Source organism: Dermochelys coriacea, chromosome 10 (genome assembly GCF_009764565.3).
Source record: "Dermochelys coriacea isolate rDerCor1 chromosome 10, rDerCor1.pri.v4, whole genome shotgun sequence".
In the NCBI taxonomy this organism is placed as follows: Eukaryota; Metazoa; Chordata; order Testudines; family Dermochelyidae; genus Dermochelys; species Dermochelys coriacea.
Window position 1 is genome coordinate 75,674,213 of NC_050077.1, and position 12,971 is coordinate 75,687,183.

Genomic DNA, 12,971 nt, shown 5'->3' on the forward strand with positions numbered 1-12,971 from the left:
TCGACAGCAATCTCCGACAGCAACACTGCAAAGTTTTTATATACAGCCTGCAACCTCTGTTTACCCGATCAACTGTCAATGGTAGGGACCCAGGACAGAGTCTTTCTTAACACGGTCTCAAAGGGAATAAGCTAGGTAGGTAATTGGCTATCTACCAATCTATTGCATATGGAGAACTGACATTTTAGCTTCTGACCCAAAGCCCACCGAAGTCAAAGAGAGACTTCTTCCCATTGACTGTCATGGCTGGTAAGCCGAGCACACAGATAGACTGTCAGCTTGGTTGAGATAATAACAAACGAACAAGCAAACGATTTTCCAGCTGGTATGGTGAAAACCATTTTTTTTAGAAAATTGTCTACAAATCGGTGACTTATCTGTTAAAACACCATCTAGACTAGTCACCTTGAAACCGAGGTCTGTCCATCAGGACCCTCTGCTTTCTGATCTCTCCCATGTTTGAAGGTGGAGTTTTCTTGCCCTTTTAATATGAAATACTTGATTGTTTTGTAAGTAACAAGCCCTCTCTCCGCCCCCAAAAAGTGTACTTTTGGCCAAAGTTATACATGCAGCAACATCGGAAGAAATCAACAAGCCACACAACCCTGAGCAGATAAAAAACCCAAACTTGGCCTGAGATGGAAAGAAATGGATCCTGTCCCCAAAGAAAGAGGGGAAGCGTTATTTGCTATTGGGTGGCACTGAATACAGACCATCATCTGCACGGTCCATACTAACATCCGCTTTCTTTACCCACCAGCCCCCCTCCCTCCCAAAGGTGGCCCTTCCTCTGTCCAGAATGCACCCGTCCTATCTGCCCTGCAGATCTTAATTCTATAACAAAAATGTTTGCAAGGCTCCAGGAAGTGCCATCTTTGTGCTAAGAAAACAGCCACTATCAAAGTCAGTACACACACCGGGATCAGGGAGAGGGAAAGGGCAGCCTGGCGTAAGAAAATATTTACCAGTGACTCAGGCGCAACCAGGGGGTGCAAAGTCTTACCAAGGTGACTGAGAGGGCAGCGTAGGTGCCAGCTAATAGATCTGCTCTAGTCACATGGGTCAAAGGAGTGTTGACAGATCATGTTAATCGGTAATGTTACCTATTGTTAGATATCTGTGGGTCCCTGGTCTTCAGCGAGGCAGTTTCTTTAACCCCCTCATCACCGTATTTCTTCCAACGAGGAATATATGTAAAAAATATCCACCCTCCCCCCAAATCCCGGGCAATTAGTTAATTGTGATCTTTTTTTTTTTTTACACCGAAGAACTTGCAGACCTGACGTCTAGGGAGGGAACAGATCAGGGTTTATGTGTGTTTATCCTTCTGTCCGCTGGCTATGAACTCTTCCCCTGGCCTTCACGGTAGGGTTTAATATTTCCCAGTAATATTTCACTCCAGATTCAGCGACCCAAGGGGACACTCTCCTGCTAGCACTGAACCCAATGGAGAAATTCTCCTTCACTTCAGCTGGGCCCCAGGAACACAAGCTAAAAGAAAGGGGCGCCAGAGAAACGCTGGCCCTGGGGTTCAAGCCACATCCTCACAGGCTGTAGTCAAACGAATAGAAAAATCTCAGTCACCAGGGGACAAAGAGGGGGAGGCAAAGTCCCAGCTAGGTAGGATGTCCTTCTTCGATGTTCTTGGGCCAAGGAGGGACTCTAGCATAAAGATGCTCTGATACTCACTTGATAGATTGTCATTCTTGACAGACTACAAATAGAGCATCAGTCTGTGATGAGCCACGCAGCCTGGGATCCATTTGTGAATTAGGATGATCTCTAAAACGCTGATTGCAGTAGTAATTTCCGGCACTAAATCCTATTATTTAACAGAGATGTGTACATGCAATAACAGGATATTCCCAGGCAAGCAACACTTTCCTATGATACAGGTACAAGACTTCATTCTCCTTGCAATCATTTCCCTTCCCTTCCGTTTTGAAAGGCGCCTGACAAAGCGATCAAGATTCCCCAAAGGCCATTGGGTAAACCATCCAGCTGCGTAGAATGGTTTGGGCTCCGCATCCTTTTAACCATATAATAACAGGACCGTGTCTGAAGTGTTGCCACTCAAGATTTAGGATGATTCTCCATTTGTAGCCTTTTCTCAGAGAGAAGGGCCATTTCCAGGCACTTTCGCTTGTACCTGGTATTAGGGGGAATTTAATGAAGATGCTAAAGGTAGGTTTAGGGGTGAAACAGAGCCTTGAGGATGTTAATTATAACACTTTGGAAATTAATCTGCAATATTCTAATCTCGATTTTAAAAGCAGTTCTGGTCAAATCAGTCGAAGGTATTCCGGATATTGGGAAATCGGTGGGGAAAATGATGCCCACTCTAGGCGTTAAATCCTTATTACTACAGCGTTTGGTTTTTAGTGATTATCAGCTACCACTAATCGTGTCTCTCTTTACAGGTCTTGGGGGGCATTTGTGCTAAAGATAAATTCAGGCAGTTGTAACCATTCGATCTGCTACAATCTGTGCAGCTGGTAAAAAAGGGAAACAAGATTAGTCTCTTGCCCAAAACTTCTTGGGTTTAGAGGGGAGGAAAAGTGCACACTTTTATTGTATGCCAAAGACTTGACATATTGCCTGCTGCTTTATTGACAAAGTAAAGCAAATAACACTTAAAAACATGATTCCTAGGCTCTGTTATAATGAAGCATATATGTTTTTAGGGCTTGTTACAGTCTATTGACTATTTTCTGAATAGTGGCCATTGTATTTCACTAGCAAAAGTAAATCGTGCAAACAACCCTCAACAATGGTTTGTGGTTTTCCTACACATGCTGACTTTAACCTCCCCACATCAAACCACACCCTTTTCTCTTGTAGCCAGTCTTCCCCTCCCCTTTCTAATCTCTTCTTTTAAAAATTGGTTTAAAAAGAAAAAAAGATATCCACTGGGAAGGTGTATGGATCAAAGAGCAACCGGAGAGATCATACATCTTCCAGTCAACCGGTATAAATGTGGCTAACCATCAATGAGAAAACAATGGAACACAATTATGTTTTCCTCTAACTGCTATGTTTTACCGACAATAAAGGAAATAAAATATACTCGTGTTCTTCTGCAGCTCTAGATCTAAATATTGTTTTATCCTTTGGAAAGCTAGCAGGGGGGGATGCCTACGTACTTTCCCTCACTTTGCCCCTTCACTTTTGCTTCAAGCCTACTGTAGAAATCCCCCTCTTCTGCGTTGATTTGGGTTAATTTCACACCAGAGGAAAAGAATCTTAAAACTGAAACAAATAAATAAACCAACAACAACGATGCAAAGGTCTGACAGAAAGGATTAATATACTAGGCAGGATTGTCAGTTTCTGTTACTGGAGTGCTCGCTTTGGGAAATGTTAAATTGCTTCCACTTTCCCAAAAAAGGTTGTTTTTTTTAAAAAAACAACTTTTGCTCATTCCAAGACTCAGCCAATAGACAAACTAGTTTACACAGTTGGTTATGACAAACGAATCAGGTGTTTTAATTAATTAATTAATCCATTCATTATTCTTTAAGTATACTTTCCTAAGTAAGCACACACTTTAACTAGCTTTCCTGTCAGCCAGCTTTTTACTAGATCACTTTTTCGTAGTGTGGCTATCAAAATGAGATAAAGCCCAAAGAGGTGGAACCTAATCAGCTTTTTAGCTGAGTTTAAAGAGTCTAGAGGCAGTTTAAAAGTAGCTTTGGTCATGTTTGCTGGCTAGCTGCACTGTTTGCACTGCCACATTATGATGGAGAGAGTAATGCGTTTGATAGATAAGAGGAAAGAGGCTAGCCAAAAAGCAAGGTCATATATGATAAGAACTGACAGTTTTACCCATTTTTCACGCACTTAAAAGGAAACTTTAAAATATTAAGGGAAACAGAAGTAAATACTGAAGCACACTACATTTATCACAAACCAGTACACGAATAAATCTTGCATCTTATTTAATTAGCCCAAAACCTTATCATAGTTTGGAACATGTAGAGCAATAAAAACCAATGTTTCTCCATTTTCTTAGCAGCAAGGTAAATTCTTAAAACACACTGTTCATGGGATAATCACACAATTCACTTTCCCCTTTTGATGTTTTATCTAACCCTTTGAAACAGTGAATGAAATAAGTTATAAGCTGAAGATAAGATTCTGTAAATGTAATCCCCTTTGATAAGGGAGTGGCTAAGTTTTTAAAGGAGAGCAAAAAATCAGGGAGAAAAAGGGAAATTAAGCTTTTCCATATTCCCCAGATTAAAATCTGTATGTAATAAGAACACTCATTTTATTTTTTGAAAATCCATATCTAAAGTTGCATACAGTGCCAAATCTGGGTTCCAAGAAGTCAGTGGCAAAACTCTCATTGGGTTTAATTTGGCCCATAATTAGCTAAAAGTATTTTTAAATACTTGTAGAGCATTGGAAACAGAATATTGATTTCTGATTCCATTAAAATATTTCTGTTTTATTAGACACACAGGAATGCAAAACCAAAACCGTACTATATCTCCTTTCCCAGGAAACACCCTTGTCAACTTCAGCTGGAGTCTTGTTTAAGATACAGGTGCAAGATGAATTGCTCTATAGCCAATACACATCTCCCACAATTATACTATTTATGCCCTCAAAGCACTTAAAGTAAAATTTTCAGAACCACATCAATGATTTAGGAGCCTAAGCCTTATTTTCAGTAGTGATGTAGGCATTTGGGGTATGTCTACACTGAAATTAGACACCCACAGCTGACCCATGCCAGCTGACTCAGGCTCATGCTAAGGGTCTGTTTAATTGCAGTGTAGACTTCTGGGATCAGGGTGGGGCCCAGGCTCTGGGTCCTTGTGAGCTGGGAGGGGCCCAGAACTCAGACTGCAACCAGAGCCCAGAAGTCTAAACTGCAATGAAACAGACTTGCAGCCCAAGTCCTGGGAACCCAAGTCAGCTGGTATGGGCCAGCCATGGATTTTTTTGAAGTGTATACATACACTTAGGAGGCTAAATTTCATTGAAAGTCAATGGGACATAGGCTCTTAAATGTCTAAAGGCTTGTCTTCATTACCAGAGAGACCAATGCTGCTGCAATCAATGCAGCAGATGTCAATTTAGTGGGTCTAGTGAAGACTCGCTAAATCGAGTATCGATTGACTCCATAATCGACCAGAGAGCATCTCCCATTGATATGGCACACTGAAGACACTGGGGTAAGTCAATCTAAGCTATGTCGACTCTAGATATGTTATTCATGTAGCTGGAGAAGCATAACTTAGGTCGACTTAGCCCGGTAGTGAAGACAAGCCCTAAGTTGAAAATGGGGCTTAGACTGCTAAGTCACTTGAAACCAGATCTTCAAAGGTATTTAGGCATCTAATTCCCATTGATTTCAGGAGAAAAGGGACATCTTGGATATTCCAAGGTCTCCTAGGGTATTTCTACACTGCAAAAGAAGACCCATGGCAGCAAGCCTCAGAGCCTGGGTCCACTGACTTGGACTTGTGTGGCTTGTGCCACAAGGTTAAAAATAGAAGTGCAGATGTTTGGGCTCCATGTGGATCCCTGGCTCTGAGAACTTCCTTACTTGCTGGGTCTTGGAGCCTTGGCTCCAGCCTGAGCCCAAACATCTACATTTTCTGCTCCAGGATTTTATTATTTTTTTGCAGTGTATACATACCTTTAGGTGAAATTCACTCAATGCAGGTGTCCTATGCAAAGTCCTGCACAAGCCTTCATGCCCACTATAGAAGAGTGTGAGTGGTGCATAGAACTTTCCACAGGCCCCCTTCAGCTTCACAAATTTCAGCTTGCCAAAGTACTTTTACATTAGGTGGAACATTATCACAGTACCCTGAATCATCTTTCAGCTGCTGCTTGCTGAGAGCTGGACAATTTAGCAGCCACTGTGGTTCTGGACCCAGACGCTTGCACTGACACACCAATGCTGGATGAAGTGAAGTGTGTCATCTGCAAACTGGAAAACAGACGTACAACCTGCACTGATGGCATCCTTCTAGAGCTCCTAAAATGCGCTATTGACCCTGTAGCGGAATCACTTCTGGCCATCTTTCGTCCGGTGTGGAGAACTGGAACCTTGCCAATCACCTGGAAGGATGGTATTGTGATCTCATTTTATAAGGGCAAGGGACAGCGCAGTGAATGTAAGAGTTACAGGCCAATCCCCTTGTTGTCTGTGCCAGGGAAGATGTTTGCACCTGTTCTGCTGGCGTGTACATCAGTAGCATCGCCCCTAATAATCAGGCTTTATGAGGAACGGGTCCATATTAGACACCATTTTGACCCTAAGCTTGTTGTTGGAGATACACCACAAGTTCAAGAAGTTCCTGCACATAGTGTATGTCGATCTTAAGGCTGCATTTGATTCAGTTGACTGTGTCAGATTATGGAAGGCCTCAAAGGGTATAGGTGTCCCAATCACTGCTGGACTTGATTAGCATGCTGCATAATGCAACCACTGTCTGTGTATGTCTTGGGAATCAGATGTTGGCATCTTTTAAATCAGTATCTGGTGTCAGGCAGGGCTGTGTCTTGGGCCCTGAACTCTTTTGTCGGACAATGGATTTCATAATACAGTATTCCATCAGGTCCACAGGCATTTAAGATTGGTGATCTCTTGCTCTTGGACCTTGACTATGCTGATGACATGGTTCTTCTAGTACACAGCCCCGACAAGTTTCATGAGGCATTCTAGCAAATGGAGGAGGAGTCGGCCAAGATTGGCCTCTATGTTTTGTGGTCAAAAACAAAGCTGCAAAACCTATCATCAGGTCCACCCATGACTCCAATCTCTTTGAATAAGAAATTGCCAAAGCAGTCTCCAGCTTTTGCTATTTGGGTTCTATACACCTGTTCCTCCAACTCTCACATGGAAGTACTTCATCGGATTGGCATCACAGAGTCTGCTATGGAATCAACATCATCTCCAGATGACAACCAAGTTCAGGATCTATTTGAGCTGTATCCTTTCCATACTGCTGTACAATTGTAAAACATGGACCCTATGCTGCTCAGACTGGGCAAAGCTGGAGGCTTTTCACACATAATACTAATGTCATTTATTGGGCATAAATTGGAACGACTTCATTTGTAATGCAGATGTTTGCAGATTCTCTAGTCTACAGGCTATTGGGGCCATTGTACATAGATGGTGTCTTACACTTTTCGGATATGTCACCAGAATGCCACATGATGTTCCAGCAAACGCTGTTCTTCAGGTGGCTTGCAACATCTGGGATAAAATTCCACCAACTGAGGGCTGGAGGTGGCCTAAAGGAAGACCCACTATTACATGGGTTCTAACATTGGACTCTTGGTCTGTCAAGCCCGTGCGGCCACACAGGAATGGACCAAATGGCGAACGATAGCTACAGCCAACCATTTGGCTAAGTGTTGAAGAAGAAGAAAAAAGTGTTTCTCAATTACTTAACCTCACAGGAAAACTATTCTTCTATATGTAAATTTTCCTTGGGGTAACAGGAGTTTGGCAAATGTGATTACAGACTTATTTAAAATGGAATCAAAGAGAGACAGATAGTTCTTTAGAAATTATTTTCTTCTCCATAGTGGCCACCTTTAACACTTTTTTATGCCTCAGTTTTAATAATCTATATTAATGTTGTTTTTTAGCTGATTTTAATGTCAGCTAGGGATTAATGTGTATTAATTAAATTGACTGTATTTTCTTTAATGAGCAGAAAAAAGATTTCATGTTAATGCTGATGATCGTAAGAAGGATTTTGTCTACTTCTCTGTATTTTCTCAACATCTTGAAATATTTTATTAGAAAATGAATTAATTTAGTTACAGTTGCCTGGTAAAAACAAACCAAACCAGGTGACTGCAAACTGGTTCTGTCGTTACTGAGATGTATGACGATCAAACCATAATATTTTCACTTAGTAAAATATGAATTCACTGTGAAACATTATTTTGTGCTAAATACGTAATTTATGCTGTTTCTATTTCTTGTTTATTTGGCTTCAAGTGACACCTGAATTTACAGACACTTCCCTGGGTCTCTCTCTACTCAAGGGTAGGCTGTCTCCGTTTATAGCAAAGGCTGCTTGCAACCTGACCCTGTCACATGGTCCCTGAACTCAGTCCCTTCAGTCTTAAAGATCTGAGCAGTGATGTGCGTATGCATCTCAGGGTGAACGCTCTGTTACAGTACTTATACTGTGGTCATGTCAGTGGATTAAATGGAGTGAAATTCACCTCTGTGCAGAGGACCAGTGTTAGGCCTATGGAGCATTTGCACTGGAATGAATTTTATCAATGATGATTATTCATAGAGTGAAGTTTCCCCCTCTGTAGAGGGCCCATACAAAGTTTATACATCACTTCAGTGGGATGTAACTGGTCTATAGGCTTTGAGTAGGCCATCATCACAGGGGTGAATTTCACCCACTCTGGACCTGCAGTTGCAATCCTTTTACTGGCTAATCTCCCATTGAAGTTCATGATGAGTTTTACCAGAGGAAGCACTGCTGGGTCACATCCACTACATGTAATCTGGGGGCTGGGAAGGGGGTAGTTCTACAATAGTTCATTGTGTGAAACTTCAGTTAAAGTCAACTGGGGGCTTGCTCATTTAAATCCAAAGTCAATCAGAGCTGAAATAATATAGAGTTCTGTTCTTATATGGCCTTCACTTAGAAGCCTGATCTTCCACGCCTTTCACATGTTGACTTCCATGACTATGAAGCTGAAGGACAGGGTCAAACAATCATTTACTTATTTAGAAATATGCAGGCCCATAATGTTGGCAGGATTCTAACTCATTAAAAACCTAAACAACAAAATATAGGGCAAATATCACTCACTGAGACAATATGACATATCTATAGATAGATAGCCAGCCAGTCAGACATACATGGCTGTTGTGTTTTTCAAGATCACACAGTTAGCTATACTCTTGGGTTGCTGAATATGCTCTTAATAAGAACCGCTGGAAATCTTAATGGCATTTATTGGGTACTATATAATCACTTTGATGCTAAATCATTACACTGCACAGGCTTAAACTTAATTCTGTATCCTTTGCCCATCTCACCATTTGCAAAGTCCTTTCATAGGCCACATTTTCATAGTATGATAGAGTATGGCAGTAATGAACTCTATGGGGCTGATTCTTATCTCACTACCTCAGTGCAATATCACTGGTTTCAGTGGGGTTACTTCAGATTTTTACTAGTCAGATTATTGTTATTCTGTTATTATTATTATACCTGTCCTCCACGAACTTATCTAATTCTTGTTTGAACCCAGTTATGCTTTTGGCTTTCACAACATCCCCTGACAATGAGTTTTACAGGTTGACAGTGCATTGTGTAAAGAAGTACTTCCTTAAACTGCCTATTAATTTCATTGGGTGACTCCTGGTTCTTGTGTTACGTGAAGTGATAAATAACCTTCCTTATTCACTTTCTCCATACCATTCATGATTTTATAGACCTCTATCATATCGCCTCTTTGTCATCTCTTCTCCAAAATGAACAATCCCAATCTTTTTAATCTCTCCTCAGACGGAAGATGCTCCATTCTCCTAATCATTTTGTGGCTCTTCTCTGTGCTTTTTCCGGTTCTAATATATCTTTTTTTGAGATGGGGTGGCCAGAACTGCATTCTGTATTCAAGTTGTGGGTGTACCATAGATTTATATAGTGGCATTTTCATATTTTGAGTCTGAGGGGATGCTCTAATATGTCAGAGTCCAGGTTGCAGCAGATCCACCAAGGATCTCTAGAGGCTACATAGGTGACTTAAAGCCACCTTTAACCCACCTTATCTGGTCTTGTGCTGAGTACAGACAGGCCCAATATATGTTAATCCTACTCCTGTCCCTTCAGCCACATGGTGTGTGCAGGACCCAAAGATGAAATGCTTTATATTTTTAAACCTAATTATTATAATTGTCAATTAAACATTTTTTTTTCAAATTGTTTCCATTTCACAGAGTTTGAAATAGACCTTTTAAAATATGATTTAAAAAAATAAATATTTATTGAAAACCTTGTTTGTCAACAATTAAAAGTTTCATCTTAAAAATTTCAACCAGCTCTTTTAATTATATTTCAAATAAATGTAATGTACCAAATTATTTTCTCAAATGTTTCACCCAAAACATGTATGGAGCCCACAGAGTACAGGCATTTGTTTGTTTATGTTTATTTCAAATGTATGACTGTGTGTTTAATGCTGGCTTTAATAATATTTAACTAATCTGTTTACCTTGCTTCTTTTTGATTAAATCATCTTTAGACCTGTTACTATAAATTATGTACAGTATTGTTTAATTGAATACATTAGTAAATTACATATAATTAATATCAAATAATTATAAAATTACTGTTAGTTTCAACAGGTCCATATATGTCTGGAACATTTTATTGCTACATCTTTTTATATTGATTATAATATATACTGCATCTAATATTGCATTTTCAGTGTGTGAGCACTTGTTTTCATGAAAGATGCTGGATTGACAGCCATGGAGAGTGAAGTCCTGTTTATCCACAGAACAGGTACAATATTGCAGAATCATTATTATCTTCTCCACACTATTCTTATGAACATAAACCCAGAAGGGACCATCTATCAACTTGGGAGTATAGATCAGTCTCCGTAGCCCATCCAAACACTGACATCTCATTTGAGACTGACAAGGGACTTGATTGTGGCTTGCGTTGTGAGGTTATCAACTCATTTCACAACTACAGAAGAGGCAGAGCCACCAGACTGCAATAAGTTAACCAACATGTGCTTCCACTAACATGTGCAGGAGACCCCTACTCACCTGGGCTGGGTTTTCACTGGTGCTCAGCTCCATAGCTCATTTTCAGTCACTAACGAAGTTCTATCTTGATTATAACATGTTAAAAGAAGGTATAGTCTAATACAAATAAAGAATAGGTAAAGTCTAATACAAATAAACTCTCTGTAAAGGGTCAAGCAAGGCAATAATGTAAACTGTTCTCATTTTGTACATTTTTTTTTCTGTGTGGATGCATGTAATAATTTTATATGTATTATCTATTGGACTGATTGCTTTCCTATGTCTATCAGCAAGTTCCCCTGAAAGCAATACAACAGCACACAATTGAAATAAAATGGATATGCTGAATTTTGTAAACAAAAGTACTTTTTTAGATAATAAAGTAATAAAAAAGCCTTTTTGGCCTACTGAGACTTTCTTTTAAAAAATTCTGACATGTTGCAGTGTATTAATCAGTATTATTCTCCATTTTTTTCAGAACCAATCAAAATTAAATACCAACCGTTGTAAAACAATGTGAATAAAAATCCCACCAGAGAAATCCATCTATCTCATTTTAAACCAGTGGATGACATTTTACAGAGGGGAATAATTACTAAACACTTTATCTCATAAAACTACTGCTGCCAATAGTACAGCACAACAAATGGAATACAGCGCTTTTTTGAACGGAACAGCTCCACTTGACTTTGCCATCCCTTTGTAGTAAGCATGGCCTAGTGCTTGATCTACTACTTCTAACCTGTATCTAACTTATAGGGAAACATTTCTGAAGCAGGCACTCAGATACTATAGTTATGAAGATAGCTAGCTAGAAAGTACTCTGAAGATGGGATGCATGAAATTCTATTAAGAAAGCTAGGTGAGTGCTAACACTCACACAGTGATTGAAACTGTGCTGGCAACAAGATACTTCTCAGTGCTTGAGACTGATACAGTATATTGCCCAGAGATGCAGGCAATATACTCCAATCTTTGGAATTTATATACAGTATCTATTTTCTATTGCTCTTGGCTATGGAATCAGCTACTACGTCTATGTTTCTAGGTATTTTTTAAATGCAGAAATCATTAGTCCTTGTAGTTCCTGTGACATATCAACATCAGACATCCATTATTATATCTGATTATCACCCTCCAAAATGTACTGTTGTCTATTCTGTCTAGAATCTTATACCACACTCAGCACTGTGATATCTGAGTGCTTAGGAAGGCCGTAATACCATGTATCTAATTTGGTCATGCAGCTAATTTTTAAAGGGGTCTCAACTCAGCCTCAGGCTGTATGCTTGTCTCCCTATCTGTCCTCGATCATATTTTTAGTGATCCCAGAGATGTATTACCTCGGTGCAACACCTAGGTGTGCTCAATTTGGGTCTGTCTTCATGTTTAAGTAGGCTTTTACAAGTGAAATTCTGACATTTCCATAAATGAGTGATAGTACTAAATAATAGCATGAGCTAAAAATAGAGGTCATCGTTCGGAAATATAATCCATAAAGTTTTGGGGGCATATAGTCAAAAGTGCACAAATCTAAGCTTGCAAATCCTTATTTGTATGCAATATATAAATATATGCATGAGCTAATCAGGACTTGGAAGTACACCATAGTCCATGGCCACACACAAGTAGAAGATGCTCAAAATATGCTTATTATTTTCTTTTCAGTAACTAACTCGTTTTACTGCAAGTTTAACAAGTGCACTGAAGGGCATGATGAAGATGAGTTGACAAAGTTTGGAGAAGCCTATCTGTCAGTAAAAAACCAATACCTTGCCACAGCTTTAATTTAATGAAAACTTCACTTTAAGAATATGGAAGATGTAACACAATGTAAGGTACTGAATTACCCAAACAAAAATAAATAAAACAAAATCTCAGGTTTTTTAAAAAAGCTCCCAAACTGTGAAAGAGAAGTTTGCTTTTAATTCACAGGAATCTGTCTGCTTCTAGGTATTGTGTAGGAAGAACCACTGAGCTTAATCTGCAGGTGCTGCCTAAAGCAATATTTTAGCAATTTGATGTTTAAAAAAAATCTTTTCAGTTCTCAGGATTCATCTTAGCGTGTTTCCTCTTAATGTTGTATGTGTGTATTATTAAACTAAAGAACAGTGGGATCTTTTTCTCTGCTCTTGTTTTGTCCATACATTGATTTTTGTTATTATGTGCAGTTAAATTACATACCCTAGTGTAAAGTGCCCTG

The 12,971-nt window shown here is 39.5% G+C and overlaps 1 long non-coding RNA gene across 2 annotated transcripts; it reads left to right on the forward strand.

Moving 5' to 3' along the window:
- Nucleotides 1-909: 909 nt before the first annotated feature.
- Nucleotides 910-7,949, forward strand: LOC122456101. Of its 2 annotated transcripts, XR_006274767.1 has the most exons (3): nt 910-2,184; nt 2,421-2,495; nt 5,841-7,949. It is a non-coding gene; the product is annotated as an uncharacterized LOC122456101 (long non-coding RNA). The 2 variants fall into 2 exon arrangements; XR_006274768.1 differs by lacking the exon at nt 5,841-7,949 and having other exon boundaries at nt 2,421-3,082.
- The last annotated feature ends 5,022 nt before the right edge of the window (nt 7,950-12,971 follow it).